Source organism: Puma concolor, chromosome A3, assembly GCF_028749965.1.
Source record: "Puma concolor isolate L17-30 chromosome A3, mPumCon1.1.hap2, whole genome shotgun sequence".
Classification (NCBI taxonomy): Eukaryota; Metazoa; Chordata; class Mammalia; order Carnivora; family Felidae; genus Puma; species Puma concolor.
This window is the reverse complement of record NC_141669.1, coordinates 11,000,078-11,012,939: the sequence shown is the minus strand read 5'-3', so window position 1 is coordinate 11,012,939 and position 12,862 is coordinate 11,000,078. Positions and strand designations below refer to the sequence as shown.

The window sequence follows — 12,862 nt, the reverse complement described above, 5'->3', positions numbered from 1 at the left end:
AGGGAGGAAAAATGGGCCATTGTGTTAGGGGATAATATGTCAATTTTAAATATGACATTAGTATCCAAGATTATGGGGGAAGGGACTTTCTCCCCCAGGGGAGGAACTGGCAGACGCTGGTCAGGTTTAAAGGCTTTAGCAGGGGACTTTCATCCTAGATGAGAAATAGCTACAATCCCACTGGGTTGCGCTGGGCCAGGAGGTGAGTGGGACATGCAGGGTTCACCTGAAGCTCTCCAGATGCTAGGGACTCCTGACCCAAATGTTGCTGGAGGCTTTTCATGTACACCAAGTTTGGGACAGAATTAACAATAGATACTAGCAGGAGACAGTTTGCCGGAGACTCTTCCATCTCGTAATACATCAATTTTTACAGATGTCCAGGATTCATGAGGGCTCAATTCAACTTTGTTTCTGCTACCTTTTTAACTAGACACCTTCTGACTTGGGGATTCGCAATAAACTAGCCTATTTTCATTTCGTTTGTTGTCATGCATGGCACATATAAATGTAGATTGTTCAATACAGACACACCAGGTCTTGCCAACCAGATATGACTGAATTTTCGGTCTTTAGTGGGACTTGATTTTACTCCTATAACATTTTGAGAAGGTATATAGGGTTAAAGAAGGATTTAAATATGGTCAAAGCCATAGTAGAGACTCTTCTAAGTTCAAAATAGTTTCCATTTAACCAGTAGCCCTTAAAATAGATAGCCCTGAGCCCATCTGTGTTTTTCACTGAGGTGTATGCAATTTTATGCATACAGCTTAATGAATGTTTATAAATGTAAGCACCCTTGTTACTACCACCTACCATCTGTATCAAGGTATGCACGTTTTCATCACCCTGGAAGGGTTCTTTATGCCCATTCTAAGTCAAGTTCCCCTTAGAAGTTAACACATATTCTGACATCTGTCCATATACTAGTTTTGCTTATTCTTGAACTTCATATAAATGGAATAACACGGTGTGTACTCTTTTGTGTCTAGCTTATTTTCAATGTGATATCATTGTGTTTAATCTATGTTTCTGTGTATGTCAGTAGTTTATTCTTTTTTTGTTCATTTTTAAATGGTTGTACCATACTTATTGTTTTTCGTGTTAATGGACATTTAGATTGTTTATGGCTTTTTGGTGATATGAATAAAGATACTACAGACATTCTTCTATTGTTTTTTGGTGGATATGTGCACTCACTGATCTTGGGTATATGCCTAAAAATAGAATTGCTAGGCCATAGGACAGATGTAGGTTTACAGCTTTAGTAGGTAATGCAAAAGTATTTTCCCAAGGGGTGGACAGATTTACCCTCCCACCAGCAATGTGTGAAAGCTCCAATGCTTTACATCTTTGGTTACCATTTGATATTGTTGGTCTTTGGTATTTAGCCATTCTTGTAGGTGGGTGGTGATATATAGTTATGCTTTTAATTTGCATTTGCCTGATGACTAATGAGCTCTGGCCATTTGGATATTCTATTTTGTGAAGTATTTTCTCAAATTATTCTCAATTTTTAAAAATTGGACTCTCTGCCTTTTTGTGTTATTGATTTGTAGGAATTAATTGTATATCCCGGATATGAGTTTCATGTCAGATATATATTGTGACATCTTTTCCTCAGTATGTTGACTTACCACTTTCTTGATGTCTTTTGATGAACAATTCTTAATATAAAAAAGTAATGGTGGGGGTGCCTGGGTGGTTCAGTGGGTTAAGCGTCTGACTTCGGCTCAGATCATGATCTCACAGTCTGTGAGTTCGAGCCCTGTGTTGGGCTCTGTGCTGACAGCTCAGAGCCTGGAGCCTGCTTTGGATTCTGTGTCTCCCTTTCTCTCTAGCCCCCTGCTCCATGCTCTCTCTCTCTCTCTCTGTCTCCCAAAAATAAACTTTAAAAATAAATTTTTAAAGTCATGGTTATATCACGTTTTCATTTCATGATTTATGCTTTTGGGGTCCTGTTTAAGAAATATTTGCTTAACATGGTCTTATAGGCCACTTAATTATAGTGCATTTTCTGGAAATTGGGAATTATGATGAGGCTAAATTTCTATTTAGTAAAGATTAAACTTCTCAATTTGAAATAAATGTAATTTACAAAAAAAGTGCCAAAATGGTACCAAAACACCTATAACTCTTACCCAGTTTCTAATTATTTACATTCTAGCACATGTGTGTTTCTTCTGCCATTTTCTCTTCCTCTCTCTCTCTTTTTGTCTCTTTATGTTTACTTCAATGTGTATTTTATAGAAGACCAGTGTACTTTTCTATATAGCCACAGGGGAAAAAACTATTTAAATCAAGAATTTGATAGATTACTATCCAGTACACAGACCCTGTGAAAATTCTATCAATTGTCCAAATAATGAGACAATTCTAGCCAAACTAGCAAACAAAAACCATTTTTCCTCTAGTCCAAGATACAAATCATGATCACAGGCTGCACTTACTTATGTCTTTAATCTCCTTCAATCTGGAATAGTTCTTCAGTCTCTTCTTTGTCTTTCATGGTGATATTTTGAAGACTAGAGACCAATTGTTTTGTACAGTTCCCCTCCCTTTACATTTGACATTTCCTTATAATTAATGGAGGTTATGCATTTTTGGCAAGAATACCACAGAAATGACGTTGTGTCATTCTCTGTTCATCACAGCAGAAGGCACGTGATATTTACCCTATCACTGATGATGTGAAATTAGATCACGTTGCTAAGGTGGTGCCTACCTGCTTTCTCCATTGTAAGTGCCGTAACCCAACTACAGAGGCATGATGGAATCCCACCCCAATTTTTTTCAGATATCAAGACTGAAGATGCCACACACACAACAAGAGGATAAGATGTTTTATTTCTTATATAACTGAGGTCTCTGTAGAGAGCAGAGCAGATTTCTCTGGCACATTCTATCTCTTACACTGCCCCCCAAAGAAGTTATTGACCTTTCCAGCACCCAATGTCTTTTTGGCATGTGGGGGTTCTCTTGGCAACATATTCCTTATTTCCAAATTGTACTTAAGTCCATTACTTCTGTTAGTTGGTATAAATTCATCCATACCTCTAATTCAAATCCCCAAATCACAGGAATTATTCTAGCTGTGTCATTTGAACTCCCTTTCCCAATGAGAAACATGGTTCCTATTTTTTTATTTGCTCATTTCCCTATTTTATAATCAATATATTGACCCCTTTGGCTGCCTCCTCTGCCCAAGCCCCACAAGTTCTGGTCACTCCTTTAGTCTCAGTCACCTTCTTGGCCTGGGTCTTGTGTGCCTCAGTAGCCCTGGCTGCCTCTTTGGCCCTGGCCTTGCCAAGCTTGGCAAACCTGGATGATTCATGGGAAGGAAAGGAATGGGAACCAATATGTAATTCCTAAAGAAAATAGAAAGAAGAAGACAAAAAAAAAAAAAGGAAAAATCATTATAAATCTTTTTGAGTTAGTGTTGAACTTAGTTTTTCTATGTTCACAATAATTTTAAAATTGGTTAAATAATCGGCTTTAATGAGTGATGAAACCCAGTCATTGTGTTGGACTTGAGAGAGGGAAAATGGAAGACCTGGCTTCAAATGTGCTCAGCATGAATTGAGGGGGAAAAATAAGATTTAGTCCCATCTACTCAAGACCAAGAATGTTTTCATAATGTTTTTAGTGATTACCGATCGTAATAATCCTAATGTTTTTAGTGATTACCAATCCTAATAATAATGCTCTAATAGCATGAGAGCTATCATTTCTACTTAGTGATGACCTTGCTGAGCTCAATTAACCTGCCCTGAAAGATCACAGAGCGAATATGTGACAGAGCTTGCATTTGAACCTCAGTGTGTCTGACTCTAAAGGTTAGCCTTTGCTCCCTGTTCCTACCATTTCTTACTTTAAAGGATTATATGTTTAACTGGTAAGTAAATACAAGAGTTAAGGTGTTAATAATTCTGCTTTTATTGAAGATTGACGAAACCTCAATCTCTAGAGAAGGTCAGAACAAAGATGTGGCGATGATAGAAGGAACTGTTGTGTCTTTAACTTTCTTAGAGGTGTTTGGGGTCACCTTTGAGAAAAACGTTAGGGACTGCATTTCCTGGCAGGTAGGGAGAGAGGAATTACTCCTAGCCAAAGGCAGAGTCTTTGCCTGTGGAGATAAGGACTTTATTCCTTAACTGCATATTCTTCATAATAGGCTAGATTTTAATGCTAGAGCAATTTCCAATACCTGGGAAAGAATTGCTTGCTGTAAGCTGGCTGGATTCTGCCACCTGGGGTGTTTTTCCCATTAAAAAAATATTTTATATGTAACCTAACCATCCTGTTTCCAAAAACTGTTCCCAAAATTAGATTACATTTCATATTTAATACCAAAATTATGACCCCATGAAGACTTCTGACCTAATTGTCCTTCTTTATATTTTACTCTTGTTCTTTCTGACGCTTCTCCAGGATGCTAACTCATCTGAACGTGTGTTCAGAATGGAGTCCCACATATTTTTCCACTTGGGGCTTACTTCCATCTCACCACTGTCAAATAAAAAACAAATCTGGACTTAGTAAAGAGAGACTTTATTTGAAAGGATTGTTTCAAGGATTATTTCAAGGATTATTTCTCTGATCATGTGGTCGGAGAGTTCTACTTATTGTAATAATAGATCAGCAAGGTTTATGATCAAGGTTTAGGCAGAGAGAGTTTTTTCTTTTGAGGAAAATAAACAAGACCAGAAATAACCATGTGTGTGGAACAGGGATGAAAGGGTGGCTGATCACATCACAGAAAGTTATACTCTGAGGTCAGCCTGTCCTTGGGGAGCGGATGGGAATCAAGGAGAGGCTGGATGCTGGCTCAGGCTCAGGTCAGAATTCAGGGATTAGAGAGAAAAGAAAGTTAATCAGAATTGGATTCATAAGCACTTTGTTCTGATTGTGGGGTTGGGGGAGGGGGGAGCAATCATCATAGGCAATCATGTATGAGACAAAGAATGGAAATGTGGAGGTTCTGTGTCTGGTCTTACCATATATAAACAAGGGAGCGTCTGCGAGTCTTACTTAGGTCATTTGGAGAAGGATGTTACTTTGCGGCAGGCTGTTTCCCAGAACACCAAAGAATGGGTGGGAGGTTTCTTAGCCGCAGCTGTTTTATAGGGTGACAGTTCCAGGATAAAGTGCAGCTTTGTCGCCACATTTCTCACTGCTGTGGGATCACCTTGTTGCCAGACATACTTGTCTTCTATGGATGACAAGGCCTCCCCCACTGCTCTAGGTCCCAGAACAGGATTCCCTTCTTCACCTTCCCAAGTATGGAGGAGAAAGTTCCACTGTTCCAAGAGAGCACAGCCAAGATGGGGGAAGAAAGAAGGAAAGCACATCACAGGCAATTCCTCATAATAATCATGTTAGGTCATGCTTGTTTTCAGGTTCAAGTTTAAGCCCAGACTACACTTTGGTTAAAGGTACAAAAAGTGAGTCTTCATTTTCTTTCCCGGGATTAACCTTTTCACAGGATGGTACAGTGAGATGATTCGCGTACATAAAGTAAAAATCCAGCCTTACTTAGTGAGGGACCTTGACTTTGGATACCAAGTGGCGACAGCAAGACGATCATACCAACAGGGCTACATCCCATAAAGCCACACGTGAAGTCTAGGATGTCCAGTCAATATTGAGCCCAGTCTTGTTCTTTTTACAACACCTCCTTCCAGGATGAGACATAAAATATGACAGCATATCCTTGCCCTTCTTGAACCCTTTTCACTTTAGCTTGCTTCTTCTGGTAACGTTGTCTATCCAGAGAAGAATACACAAAACTTACCATGAATAGCAATTACTTTATAGGCATAGTCATCTAAATTCATCCAGAGGAAAAGAGCACTTATCTTCAAAGAAACAATGGACAAACATTTCTGCTCTCATCTGGCATCTTGCACCTGGGTAATTCCTGCTCATCTTTCAAGGCTCAGCTTAAATATTATTTTCTCAGGACAACTTCCCCAATTCCACATTTAGTGGTCCTCAGCTTACAGATTCTTAATAGCACTTTTTTTTTACTTCCTCATTGCCTTTAGGGCACTTTATATGTTATTCGTGTCATTTTTGCTTATTTTCTCTGTCTCCTATGATACAGCCTGTGAACACCATGAGAAATGTATCTGACTTGTCACCACTCTTATTTGCCTGGTGTAGAGTTTCTGTCCATAAATATCTGAGTAAAAATTTATAGAGAAAAGCTTTACTGGGTCTAAGACTTCAGCATTAAAGTTGAGGATGACCTAATTATTCCTAAAAACAATAGGTAAGATTGCTTATCTTTGCATAAACCTATATGGCCCAGGTGCTGTGCCTTTCGTTTTGTTTTTGTTTTTATTTTTCTTTGTTCAGAAAGTCACAGCTTCCCTTGAAGGTAAATTGGAGTCTTTACTCTTGAGTGGTAGAGAAAATATGCAAGAACTTTTGAAATGGTAGTTTTTCTAACTTCTACACCCATCACGATTGTTAAAATAAGGGCTTAGTCACAGCCTGAGTCTGAGGTTACATATGTTATTTTCAGAATTAATGATGTATAGTGTAATTTGAGCTCTGAAAATGATAATACCTATATTCATCCTGTGATTTACCATTTTCAAAGCAATTTCACATTGGCTCATTTCATCCTCATGAGTACCTTTTGAGAAAAAAACAGTTTTTACACCCATTTTACAAGTGAAGAATCTGTAGTCCATGTCTATTACTTGGCTTCCCCAAGACAGGCTGCTGAGAGCAAACTGGGGTCTAGCCCAGGCTTCCTGACCACATCCAATGCACCTGACACCACTCTCTCGTTGCTGAGTCAACAGCAAAGGGGACTTGGCCCATTTCTATCTTAGTTTCAAATAGATTGTGTGTCTTTGGCCTCCTTTTCCAAATGAGAGCCAGTTGGGTTTATCTCAAAGTGGATGCTGTTCTTTGGCACTGAGCCTTCGTTTTCAAAGGATATTCAGAGCTGGCAAGGATCTCACCAGTTACTCAGTCCAACGCAACATCCCCACCATGTGGCTGTCCAGCCTGAACTTGAATGTCTGACCTGACGGAGAACTCACTCCTATACACATTCACCTGTAAGTAGTTATGTTGGCTTTCGATTTAGGAGACCTTGAGAGAACTAATATAATCATCCTTACTTTACACAAGGAGCAACTGAGGCACACAACATTTAAGCAATTTGCTCAAGTTTGCACATAGAGTAAATTGCAGACTCTAGATCTGACCCCCCCAGCATGCTGACTCTTAGAGCCCCCTTGCTAAATAAGAGGCACATACTCTGCCTCTGTACCTAATCAGTATCTCCCCCATTGCTTCAATGAAGGTTATAAACCTTCCAGGTATTCTGACGCCAATTTTAATGAACATGGATGCATGTCCAAGTGATGGGGATTAAGGAGAGGAACACATTATTTAGAGATTTGGATTTTGGCTTGGTTTGAGAGCTTGGCTGTGGCAGGACAGGATTCATCACATCCAAAGGAAATGTGTTAGCGAAATATTTTCTTCTTTAAATGCTCCTAATCAGCCCATTGTGGTTGTAGAAATTACCCCTTCTGGTGTAAGGCAATGATTACGATCAGGATAGAGATCTGGCTTTGTTGCAAACTCTGTTTAGATTCTAAGGCAGTTCCCACTCCTCACCACAACCCAGTTGCAATCTGCCATCTTTAAGACCGGGTATGAGGTGGGACTGCCTAGCCATACAGTCTGCAGTGGACAAAGGACGCGTTTATGTTTCTCCATATCTGAGTTCAACTTAGCTCATGAGCCACCTATTTTTTTTTTCTAAGGCAAAAAACTCAGCCTTGCAAATTAAGGTAAGTCAGTCATTTTTATTTAAAATTCAGGGGTGCCTGGATGGCTCCGTTGGCTGAGTATCTGGCTCTTGGTTTCAGCTCAGGTCATGATCTCACCATTTGAGCTCCAGCTGATGCACACTGACAGTGTAGAGCCTGCTTGGGATTCTCTCTCTCTGCCCCCCACCCCCCACTAGCGCACACTATCTCTCTCTCTCTCAAATAAAACTTTAAAAAAATGAATAAAAAATAAAATCCAGTCTCACTTAGGTAGCTACTACATCAATTCCATTTCTCCCAGTCCCTCCCCTTTCCTTCTCTTCCACTGGGGAAGAATAGAGGTGCAAAAGTCTGTGCTAGCTCCAGGTTGGGGTGGGGTGGGGTGAGCATAGAATCTCAACCCATTATGTGTTCTTACAGGCCGCCGCTGAGGTTATCTCATTCTTCCAGGTCTTGGTCACACCCTGTCCCTGCTGGGACTGTAGCATCTGCTTGCGGACTCACCTATAGGTGCCTATAGATGTAACACACCCTGTCTCCTCCTTGTTCCAGCCTGGAGGGCTCTTCCTATTGGCTAGCACTCTCAGATACTCTTAGATGCTTCCATGACAGGGCTGTAGGACTCTCCACAGGGCCTTCTCTGGGTCTCCTTGTAGCTGTTTCTGTTCTACCCTCTGGCTCTTTGTAAAGCAAAGAGCTCTCCCCCACAGCAAGAGAGATAAACCCTCTCTGCTTTGAGAGCCTCCAAAGTTATTTGAAGTTGTCAACCACCCTTCCCTCCCAAGGTTTTGACCCCAAAAGCAGAGCAAGAAGTGGTTTCCCAACCAACCTTCACACGTGCAGACACGTTTCTATCTCGTCCCAAAGCTTTCTCCATTACCCATGTTCAGTACACAACTTTACTTTCTTATTTCCTTGTCTAGTTGCTACACAGCTCTTAGGTCAGCCTTGCCTCTTCCTTTCTCCATAGTTGAAGCTGAACTCTACATTCCGAGCACTATAGTTCTTGAAGAGCTAAAATCAACAACAATGACAATGACAAAAGTCCTCTTCAGTTTTCAAAGTTGTTAAAATAGGATATTGAATGAGGCTTTTCCTATTGTCCTGGAATTTTGGCTGAAGCCCCAAACCTGGAACAGTAAGTACTGCGACATTCTAAATAGAGCACCAAGTTGCTGCCAGTTAGTACTTCCAGTGCTAGTGAAAAGGTTGCCAAACCAGGCTCCTGATCCCCCACCCTCCCCTCCCCAAACAACGTATGCAAACAGGAGACTGGCGATTCCAAGGGAATTGGTTACAGGACAAGAAAACTTTACAGTAGCAGTCATGTGTGAAGCTTTTACCTTTTCCTTGGGTTGGGAGAGGGAAGGGGTTCTCCAAGAGAATCATCCAGAGAGTTCTTTGAGGTCAGAAAGAAAGGGACTGGGACCACCCTCCCCAGGTGGATATTGCTGAGTTGCAAAAGTCACAGGTCACTACAACGAAGCCCATCAGAGTGTAGCACTCACAGGTTACTCTTAAGGGAGCTTAATACGAGCGTCCTGGTAAACATAGAAATGCGTGCCTGCTTCTAGCCCAGAAGCAACAGATCACTGGAGCCCCTGTGACAGCAGGGTGGGGAAACAGGGCATCCAGTGGCAGACTGCTTGCACTCCTAGTGTTTAGTGCAGCAGGGTGTTTGAGAATGGCCCAAATGGATGGTGCAGAAAGTAGCTAAACTTGAACCATCTCTTAGCTATCCAATAGGCTATCTTTCAGGGGCAAGGGGAAGCCAACATCTGTGGGAGTGTTCCCAGAGACAGAAATTGAAAAGGGAGTGATTGGCTTATGGTCCAGTTGTCAATGTCAGGAATTTGTGCAGGGATGAAATTCACACAATGGATTCTGGACCCCTTGGAAGAATCAGCACATGACACCTGTCGCATGGAGGACATCACTAGTCAGCATAACTACAGAGGGCCACTAGAACCAAACCTAATAAATGAGAAGAATGTTTGCCCCTTTCCTGTATATTCCTACTCTTCTTTCAGTAAGAGCCTCAATGGGAAGAGGGAGGTGTCCAAGGTGCCTAGGTCTCCAGGCTGGGTTAGGGATGGCCTGAGTATAAAGCTTTCTTTGGATGAGACAAAGTACCTTTTGCTGTGTGCTCAAAAGGACATCTGTAGTATCAAAAAGGGAGCACTAGTCTTGAAAACAGGACCTGCTCTTAAAACCAAGAGTGGCCATAAAGTCATAGATCTGCTTGAGTTGTCATCAGAGCCAGAAATACATCTGGAAAGGAATACAACGTTTTCCTACAGGCTGAGCAACAGTGAGTGAGTTACTGAGTTAGTTACTGCCTCTGTGCCAAGACCGGGTTAGGAGATCAAGGGTTTAAAAGGTGGTTCTCGCTGGAGTCTTTTGCGACCTCCCTTTTTTATGGTTGTTAGTCGTACCCTCAAACAGTTTAATGGTAGAATGGTGGCAGGTAAGGAAAAATTACAACGCAGGAAAATATATCAGTTAATATTTAAAACAATCTTTCCCCTCTATGGGAAAAATGGTCTGGATGCTATCAAGATTTTGTTTTGAGTTTTATTTATTTATTTTGAGAGAGAGAGAGAGCGAGCATGTGGGAGGGACAGAGAGAGAGGGAGACACAGAATCCAAAGCAGGCTCCAGGCTCTGAGCGGTCAGCACAGAGCCCGACGTGGGACTTGAACTCACCAACCATGAGATCATAACCTGAGGCAAAATCAAGAGCCAGTCACTTAGCCAACTGAGCCACTCAGGCGCCCCAAAATATATATATATATTTTTAAATTCTAGCTTCTTTTCACGACGGTGTTGTTGCTTCCTTAGATAGGAGTAGGGGGTGAGAAAATTATTTTTCTTAAGATATCTTTATTTTTGGTTCTTTTTTTTTTTTTTGTCCTTTTAACAAATTGATTCCAGATTAGTTCACTCTGTACATAGTTTGCAGAGAGCCAGGCTTATGGCACTGCCTCTTCAGACCCTGACCCTATATCCCAGACGTGTATTCTCTGCTCTTTAGGTAGTGACAACAGTATTTTAACAAGCCTCCTACCCCACTCCTAGGTTTGTTCCCTCTAAAACATTTTCCACATTGCTGCCAGAGAAATTGTCAAAACTTTATCCAATCCTCAGTCCTGTGCTTAAAACCCATCAATGACTTTCCATTGCCAGAGAAAACTTACTTTTATTCTGCAGTAGTCTTTATATTCCAGCACTCGTCCAATCTCTTTTTTCTTCTTGTCTGTATCTTTGCTCATCCCCATTGAACTCCTTATTGCCTTCCGCAAACATCATAGATTTTGCTCCCTAAGGACCTAACCTCTCTCCTTGCCATTCCCTGTCTCCCCCCAGCCCCCCACCACCCAACAGGCACCACCCACCACTTTCCTCCTCTTATGTGCCAATACCTGGCGAACCTTCAGTCTTCCTGCAAGAACACATCTTTGCAAATCTTTGGGCAGCATTGTTTATCCTCCCTGTGTGCTCTCCTCACGTCTATTATGGTTCTTTCTGTAATAGCCTTTTCTCTTTGCTGTATTTCTCTTCCACGAATATTTGCACATTAAGGGAAAATGGAGGGTATTTTCCATGACTTTATTCCCATAGACTGGCGCACCCTGATTGGAGAATGAAAATCATTTTAGATCTTTTATGGTTCCTCTCTTTTTTCAGATGTATTCAGTAAAGTGGGATATAGACTACCTCAATTCCTTGAGAGAACAAGATGTGCTATACCCTTCCACAGCGAATGTACTTAACTTCCGAGGTTCCTGTGGTTTGCTTAGTGAGTTCTGTGAGTTTTTAAGCTGAGGACAGCACCAGACGAAATGAGGCCAGATCGAAAGAAATCTGTCATAGGACCAGGAAGAATTTAAATGAAGTACTTTAGTGCTCCCGTCCGCTGGCTATTAATGTCTCTCATTCCTTCCTGGAATTACTCTAGAAGACTGAGAGAAGTGTGAGAGAGAAAAGCAGAGGAACTAACACTTCTTGCTATAACTTTCTTTTGTCCCACATCTGGTGACTGACAAGGACAGGATGGGCAGACTGTCTTTCTTGCCCAGAGCCATTTTAATCCATCATCATATTGAAGACGCTTCAGAATGAGAAGTGACAGCCCCCACCTTGCAAGGGCTCTGCTGGGGAAATACCTCTGCACCCGAGGTCCCAGAGGGTTGTCCGGACATGATGGGCCACAGCTTCTGAGACCATGCAGGGAGGGGCGTCAGCCACGGGGATGAGCAGGAGCCTTGCTGGAGGAGCTGTGGCCAAGGAGGAGGAAGGCCATTGAGTGGAGCGGTATCCGTGAGAAGCCACTGTAGGACAGTGTTCCCAGGCTGATCTCGTAGCTGGAAGGAGCTCGCCAACTTTGCAAAGTGAGCGACTACTTTTCCTACAGCTCACCCCAGCTTCTCCTCAAGCAAGAGGAACATCAGATTGATCTTTCTCCTCTGTACCTCGCTGTTTTTGGTCTCCGGCAGGTCTAAATCCGGTTCCATCTCCCTTCATTTCCTTTCCCGCAGCATGGGTTTACCAAAATTAAGTTTTGCTGACTAACAATTCTCTAAGGCCTGATTTCACTATTATCTAAATAAGAACACTTGGTCTGATTCATCCTGGATTCAGGCTCTAAATGTGCCTTTAGAAGAAGTAACATTTATTTTGAGCTGACGGAAGTGGGAGATTGGCCTTGCCTTCCCCCTGCGATCAGTATTAGCTTTAGTCCCCAGTTTACAAATGTTTGGGTCCTGTCAGGCAACACAAACATTTCAACATCAAAAGGCTGCTGGCCTTGAGATTTGGCCCTTCCAACTGGCAGGAACGACTCAGAGGCAGTGCTTTTAAAATGTTGTATAAAATGTATATATATTTATATATATTTTTCTTTCCCCCAACAACTGATAACCTTTCTTGTACCAGAAATTGCTAGATTTGATGCAGTTTGGTATGGTCTGCAGCACCGTTGGAAGGAGATTACAGCAGGGGCATTTGTGCCTTGGAACTTCTCTTCACAGTAACAGAAGTAGGAGAGAGAGAGGGATCATCCT

General features: G+C 41.7%; 1 long non-coding RNA gene across 1 annotated transcript; it reads right to left on the bottom strand.

Annotated features, from left to right (window-relative positions):
* Nucleotides 1-4,535: 4,535 nt before the first annotated feature.
* LOC147582244 (uncharacterized) lies at nt 4,536-11,156 on the bottom strand. The gene is made up of 2 exons (XR_015248880.1): nt 10,997-11,156; nt 4,536-5,765 (listed from the first exon to the last, which is right to left on the bottom strand). It is a non-coding gene; the product is annotated as an uncharacterized LOC147582244 (long non-coding RNA).
* Between the last annotated feature and the right edge of the window lie 1,706 nt (nt 11,157-12,862).